The following is a 7,475-nucleotide window of genomic DNA, read 5'->3' as shown; positions in this document are numbered from 1 at the left end:
CTTGGTTTTTCAGATGGAACCCATCTTACTGGTTAATTTTAATACTGAAAATATTTAATATAGTATTTATTTTATTTTATTTTTTATTTTTTTTGACAGGCAGAGTGGACAGTGAGAGAGAGAGACAGAGGGAAAGGCCTTCCTTTTGCCGTTGGTTCACCCTCCAATGGCCACCGTGGCCGACGCGCTGCGGCCGGCGCACCGTGGTGATTCGATGGCAGGAGCCAGGTGCTTCTCCTGGGCTCCCATGGGGTGCAGGGCCCAAGGACTTGGGCCATCCTCCACTGCACTCCCGGGTCACAGCAGAGAGCTGGCCTGGAAGAGGGGCAACCGGGACAGAATCCGGCGCCCCGACTGGGACTAGAACCCGGTGTGCCGGCGCCGCAAGGCAGAGGATTAGCCTAGTGAGCCACGGCGCCGGCCCAATATTTAATATAATATTAAAATATAATGTAAGTTTAGATATGAAGGGTATTCAAAAAGCTCATGGAAAATTTGCATTAACATTTAATTCCATTTCCCATGAGCTTTATGGAGCCTGTCATATAATGATACTGGTCATTACTTAATAATCAGCTAAGCTGGTCATTAATTTTAAAATCTTTAAATTTATTTGATAGGCAGAGAAAGACAGAAAGAAACAGCATCATCTGCTGGTTTACTCTCCAAATGCCTGATATGGCTGGGGCTGGGGGCTGAGGACTCAGGGAGAGGCTGAAATAAGGATTTGGGAATTCAATCCGAGTCTCCCACATGAGTAGTAGGGACTCAACTACGTGAGCCATCACCTGATGCCCCCCAGGGTGTACATTAGCAGGAAATTGGAATCAGGAGAAGAGCAAGGATTCAAGCTTAGGCACTCTAATAAGAGATGCGGACACCCCAAGTGATGTCTTAACCACTGCACCAAATGCCCGCCCCCAAATTGGTTATTAAAAATACTGTCTCCTAGTGATTGGTAGATAGTTCCTTCCTTGAGCCTCTTGAGCGCTTTCCCTCCCCCCTGCTGATCCGATCCCTTCCCGGGACTTCCCAAGACCTTCCTTCTTACTACCAAGCTACCAAAGGGTAGATTAACAGAGGACTCTGGGCTTCTGTCTTAGGGCTCAGGTTGGCCACTATGTTGGTTGACCATTGTCTGTGCTGTACAGATTGGTAAATATCTTGACTGCCATCCTCATGACTTGAATGGAAAATGGCTTCAAAACTTACATTACGAAAGGCACCCATGCAGTTTTTTCTATGTGTACTTGCATCAGTGTCATTTTAACTAATGTATTTCATCATTTGACTGATTTATTTTAAACCAATTTTACATCTGTCCTTAAATTTTACATTTTTAAACATTCACAATTTGTGTATAAAAGAAAAAAATTGTGTCTTTGGAAAGCATTTTTTATGTGATCATCTTTCATTAGGTTCTCTATCTTTTTGCCAGGAAAATAAATTTGGGTCACAAATCAAAATCATTAGATTGCCTTTAGGTTAGTACTGTATTCCAGCAAAACTGACCTAAGGAAAAAATTCCCTTTCCTTTACAGAGAAGAACTGATTTCATAGTAGAAACAAATTTGTTAGAATCCCCTACAGGGCTGTAATGGAAAACAACCTCAAAGCAAAACAAACATTGTTGAATGCTTTCGTTTCTAGAAGGGATTTGGCATGATGTATAGTGTCTGGCCAAAGTGCCATGCAGTGGCTAATCCAAATAATGAGTAAATAACAGGGTTCCCAAACGAACATATGTTCATAGAACATTTGATGTCTTGAAGCAAACTAGAATTTACCAACCAATACTAAAATATATAGGATGCAAAGTATTACCTTGATTTTCACAGAACAGAGTTATATTGGCTGTATTTGTCAGCAGTTGAAGTGTATTTGCTGAAAGGAATTGCATTATGTAGTCCAAATTTAAAGAATACAGACTTAAAAGAATACGAGAAATGCAAAGGGAGCCAAGAGCATTATTTAAGAATTGTCTCCTGTTGCTAACCCCTTCAATGTATAAAGTAATAAAAATGTACCGCTCAGATTTAAGATCTGAAGCATGACTATAAAGCAACATGACTACTTGTTGTGTGTGACTTGTGGAATGAGGGTCATTACTTTAGAGTTAGAATCTCTGATTATTGCTATGAAGCAGACATTTTACTAGATGTCAGGAAAGAGACCAAGTTCCTACTGCACTCCTGCCAGGCTTTAGATGGGGTAGAGACATCATGGGATGGGGAAAAGAGTACAGGTTTTGGAAATCAGACTCAGCTGGGGCCAAGTCCTAGCTTCTCCTCTTGACTAGCTATGTGAGCTTGACACGTTGTCTAACTTCTCTGAGCATTCATTTGCCCATCTGTAATGTGGGTATGATACAATCAGGGCTGACATTTAGCTGATACTCACCAGTGTGGGTGGAACAGTTGTTTACCAATTAGATCCGTTCTGATGGAACCAGTGTCCACTTGGATTGGTGGGTGCCCATGTTGTACTGGTTATTTATTTTTTTTCAGGAACTTGTATTTATTATCAAAGTCTTATTCGATGTCAACAAGATGCCACAACTACAAAAAAAAATTGCGCACATTGCAATCTCAATGCAAACAGTCAAATGGAACCCCAGTCATTAAAAAAGTAATTCAAATTACCCCAAAAAGCAACTGATTTTTTTAAACATCTCTATACATCCAGCCAACAAATTAAAATGGTTAACAAGAAAAAATACAAATTCAGAGGTCTGGTATCGATGTTTAAAAAAGGCAAGTGCTTAAGCATTTCTATCGATTCGAACATCAATCTCTCGGCCACTCAGCCTCATGCCATTCATCATCTGGCAGGCTCGCTCCGCCACCTCTGGCGACTCAAACTTAACCACACCGCACCCCTTGGACTTCCCGTTCTCCATCTTGATGTCGGCGTACAGCACGTGGCCACATTCGTTGAACTTGTCCTTTAGCATCCTCCATGTAAAATCAAATGGGAGATTTCTCACAAAGATCTGGCAGGCCTTCCTGGCCACCCCAGGAGCATGGCCTCCAGCTCCACCAAAGGAACCTGCGAAGCTTCCTCCAAAGTTGCCACGTTCCATCTCAATGGCATGGTCAAAACTGGCACCTCCACCGCCACCCATGGCCAGGCCCATGCGCTCGATGCCAGCACCCAGGGCTGGGCCCATGGCGGGGCCCATGTGCTCCAGGCTGTTGGCGCCCATGCGCTCCAGGCCCATGCGCTTGAGACTGTTGGCGCCCATGCGCTCCAGGCCCATGTGCTCAAGGTTGTTGGCGCCCATGTGCTCCAGGCCGCTGGCCTTGCGATCCATCACGGGGCCCATCCGCTCCAGGCTGGCCCCCATGCCTGCTGGCACCATGCGCTCCATGCTCAGGCCCATGCACTCGATGGCAGGGCCCACGCGCTCCACGCCAGAGCCCATCCGCTCAATGGTCTGGCCCACACGGTCAATGGGCGCAGCCATGCGCTCCAGGCCGAAGCCCATGCCGGCGCCCATGCGCTCCACACCAGAGCCAATGTGCTCCATGGTCTGGCCCATGCGCTCGATGCTGGAGGCCATGTGGTCGAGGCCCAGCGGGCCCATGCACTCGATGTCGGAGCCCATGCGTTCCACTGAGCCCATGCGGTCCATGACCAGGCCCATGCGCTCGATCTCAGAGCCCACTCGATCCATGCCGTGGCCCAGGCCTGCGCCCATGCGCTCCATGCCAGCACCCCTGATGCGGTCGATGCCGGGGCCCATCCTCTCAATCCCCGGAACACTGCCTCCGCCTCCACCTCCTCCCTGCTTTGCAATGATCTCTCCTCTCTTCAGTGCATTACTTAGGATTTCGTTTATCCTGCCCATGTTCATCCCAGATCCAAATTGCCCCATGTTTTCCATACCACCACCAAAGGGGCCCTCCATGGCTCCCATTTTATTTATTCCAAATCCTATGCCTTCCATTCCCATTCCTGCAGGCCCTATGTTCCCATACCAATGCCTTTATTCAAATGATTGGCATCAATAGGCTGCCCTCCTGGTCCTAACCCCATGCCGATACCACCAAGTCCATGGGGCAGTTGTTGTGGACGCCCAGGAGGGAAAAAATCTCCCTTTGGTAAGGCCCTCTCATCCATTTTGACGTGCATCGGTCTGTCAAACAGCAGTTGACCGTTAAACATAGATATAGCTTGCACAGCTTCAATGGACTGCTCAAAAGTCACAGTGCCTATTCCTCGACTTTTCCCATCTTTATCCTCCAGAATGTCTGCTCGGACCACCACACCAGCCATACTAAGTACTTCTTTCAGTTTCTTCCAGCCAACTTTATAATCCAGATTTGCTACAAATACTGTGCTTCCAAGTCTTCCAGCCTGCAATGCATGGATAATCTCATTTGGGATGTTAGGATTATTTAGGATACTGGGTGGGATATTAATCATTCCTGGGCCACCTGGTCCCATACCCATCCCACCAGTCGTAGCCATCACCTTTTGCATTGCTCTCCTGGCATGTTCACCATCAGGATCTTTTACCTTCAGTGGCCGTCCACTCAAACTATGCTTGTTTAGAACTTCAGCAGCTTTTTTCATGCTGTCTTCCATCTTGAATTTAACAACGGCACATCCCCTTGACTTTCCTTCAGCGTCCATTAAGAGCTCCACGTATGTTACCTCACCAACTTTTTCTTTAACCAGGTCTTTAAGTGACTGCCATTTCACATCAAAAGGTATGTTTGTGATGAAGGCTCGGTATCTCTTTGTCGGATTGGCGTAAGGTTCAAAGCGATTGCCTCCTCTTTTTATGTTTTTCTCCTTCCTCTTCTCATTCTGAGTAGGTTGTTCTCCTTCACTCTTCGGGCCCGGAGTCCCATTGCCGCTCGGCACGCCGGACGCGCCGCTCTCCTCCATTTTGGGCTCCGTCACCGCCACCTCGGCCGCCGCTTCGACCCCTGCCGCCATTTTCTCCGCGTCTAGGCTTTGTCTGTACTGGTTATTAAATATTTTGTCTATACCTCCTAATAAGACTAAAGTAGATAAGGTTATTGGGATCATAAAATGAGATAATATTTTTGAAGATCCTGGCATACAGCTGCCGCTGGGTAAATACTAGTTTTATTTCTTCCTTTTTTTCCTGCACAACTTTAAAAATGTTTTTCAAACTAAATAAAGGGAGAGGAAAATTTCTGGCACTCATTTTCACTGAAATGCTGAGCAGCTAAGGACACTGCATATCTTGTATTTGTTCAGCATCCATCAATTAAACGATGACCACTGCACGATCCCCACCCCTGATGAAGTCACAGTCTAGGAGGAGCAGTAGACTCTGATTTCAGTCCAGACAACTGTAACAGGAAATGAGAACTTATAAAGTACTTTGTAAAAATTTAGGAGGGACTTCTAAGCAGGTACAGTATGGCTGGCTGGCTGGCTGCTGAGTTAGGGTGGATTTCACCTCCCATTTGCTCTCTCATCTGGGTGTCCTTGTGCAGTGCACAATTACACATGGTAGCCCTGCGAACTCTTATAACAGAGATATACCCAAGTGCTGTAGGCACTGTACCAAATATAGATAAAGGAAAAGGCATTATTGTGTGCAAAGACAGAGAGATCTGAAAGACCTGAGTGATTATGGGAATAGTGGATGTTCCTAGCAGAAAGTATATTTGGATTCTTTGTTTTCAATAAAGGAAGAACAGTGTAAGTTATATTTACAACCTCTTTAAGTGGACAGCTTACCGTCATTACAATTAAATATTAAACTACTTCGTGTGCAAGTTGATGTTTCTTCATTTTCTTGGGTTACTTAGCATACTTCCCGTTTTAAAATTTTCATTTGTATTAAGAAATTGCTTTTGGTTGATGACTACACACTTCCTCTAAGGTTAATTAGTTGAGGTCATCTAGTGCTTTTCCAATAAGCCTTGAGTCTAGACAAAGATCAGTGATCAAAAGAAGCTTGATGACTCAGTGAGATTTTTTTTAAAATGTGGAGACTTTTATCACGAGTTATGGATGTATTTGTTTCACAGAACATTAAATCTGAGAGTTTGAGAGTCTGGAGATCTTTGGAAACCTTTAACTCCAATCCCTTCATTTCAAAATGACTTTGTTCTTTAAAAAATGATGCATGATCGTTACAAAAAATTCTAGCGACTCCAAGTAAAGATATGAGAGCTAAAAACATCCCAAATCCCATTACAACTGCTATTAACATGAGATTAACAGCTTTCTAGATATCTCATTGGATACATAGGTGACAGATGAAAGGATCTGATTTTTGATAAAATTTGGATCATATTTTACATATTTTAGTTGAGATTATTCAATTTACTTTTTACTGGAAATTAACAATAAAGTGAAAATGAGGCAAAGTGGAAGGAACTGTACACTTTAGAAGAAATAACTACTCCCCAATAAGGGGCAGCAGTTTCTCACAAATCCCTCTAAACGTCAGGGGAAAAAATGATGAAAACAAAAACAAGAGGTTGATGTTATTGATTTTTTCCCTTCTTTTTCAATTTTAAGTAATGTTGATTGACTCCCTGCTGTGAAAGATGAGGAAATCAGATATATTTCCCCCTCTAATGTTCCAATGTTTTTTATATTATAATATATTACATTGTCAAGGTCTATAACATTTACTTCATATCTAGGAATCAGTGAAAGATTGTGTTTCCTGGTTTTTTCTTTCTTTTTTTCAAAACAAGGAATACTTCATGAATTTTCATGTCATCCTTGTGCACGGGTTACGATAACCTATTCTGTATCGTTCCAGTGTTAGCATATGTGCTGCCAAAGTGAGCACTGACTGCCAGTTAATAGAGACCTGATTATAGTGACTAAAACACAAAAGGATTTAATCTCACGCCTAAAGGAAGACTGGAGATAACAGTCAATTATGGTTAGGGCTCCATGAACTTATTAGGGATCCTACTTTCTCTAGCTTCCTGGTTTGCCAAGCTTAGTATATGACTTTATTTTCAAGGTCATAAAGAATCTGTAAACAGGAGGCGAGGGGAGGTAAAGACTGCCAGACACTACAACTGCTATTTGTATTTCACTGTCCCCAGCCCTTCATCCCATCTGCACTGGAGACTGAGGAATGTAGTTTTTATGCTGAGCACAATGTTTAAGGTAACCTCAGATTACATAGTTGTTTGGTTTTAATTTTATAGTTACATGATTTAATGTCTAGAACACCTTTGTTTTATCAAATAATCTGCATTTAAAGCACTTATTTTGCTTGACTCTTGCCTGTATATCTTTTGGCCTTAAGCAGGTCCTTCCAGAAGGTTCCATGAGCACTGTGTTAACTAAATTATTGCTTGCGTGGTGGCTTTCCTAATTCCTAGGCATTACCTGCCTTTTACACCTCCATAGGTTGCTCCAGTTTTTTAAAGGTAGTGTAACATCTCTCAATTCCTCTTGTCTTCTGTGAATATTTCACTCTTGGAGCCCTTGATCACCTTGCTCCAAACTGGCCTGAT

The 7,475-nt window shown here is 43.4% G+C and overlaps 1 non-coding gene and 1 pseudogene across 1 annotated transcript; both read right to left on the bottom strand.

Annotated features, from left to right (window-relative positions):
- Nucleotides 1–2,258: 2,258 nt before the first annotated feature.
- LOC100345199 (heterogeneous nuclear ribonucleoprotein M pseudogene) lies at nt 2,259–6,126 on the bottom strand (annotated as a pseudogene).
- Nucleotides 6,127–6,686: 560 nt separating this feature from the next.
- LOC127485018 (U6 spliceosomal RNA) lies at nt 6,687–6,793 on the bottom strand. Its single transcript, XR_007912225.1, has one exon. It is a non-coding gene; the product is annotated as a U6 spliceosomal RNA (small nuclear RNA).
- Between the last annotated feature and the right edge of the window lie 682 nt (nt 6,794–7,475).

The sequence above is a fragment of the Oryctolagus cuniculus genome, chromosome X (genome assembly GCF_964237555.1).
Source record: "Oryctolagus cuniculus chromosome X, mOryCun1.1, whole genome shotgun sequence".
In the NCBI taxonomy this organism is placed as follows: Eukaryota; Metazoa; Chordata; class Mammalia; order Lagomorpha; family Leporidae; genus Oryctolagus; species Oryctolagus cuniculus.
This window is presented reverse-complemented; position numbering and strand designations above follow the sequence as displayed.